Source organism: Triticum urartu, chromosome 2 (genome assembly GCF_003073215.2).
Source record: "Triticum urartu cultivar G1812 chromosome 2, Tu2.1, whole genome shotgun sequence".
Lineage (NCBI taxonomy): Eukaryota > Viridiplantae > Streptophyta > Magnoliopsida > Poales > Poaceae > Triticum > Triticum urartu.
In genome coordinates this window covers 23,371,256-23,371,509 of record NC_053023.1, presented here as the reverse complement: position 1 = coordinate 23,371,509, position 254 = coordinate 23,371,256, and positions in this window count along the sequence as shown.

Below are 254 nucleotides of genomic sequence, written 5' to 3'. Positions count from 1 at the left end.
AAAATTGGCAACCTAGGTATACGTGCAGGACTTGTAAACTGAAACGGAGGTAGTACTCTAAACATCTCTCTCCTTATTAAATATATGCCACATAAGCAAAAAATTCTTGAAGTGCGCTATGTTAATACCTAAGTTACTCCCACTATGACTAGCCTCATAGTTACACCGTTCAAATAAAAGTTAAAGGGGATTTACAGGAAGTACGTACATGCATGGAGGCAATATGGGTGCATAATGATATGAGAATGAACATA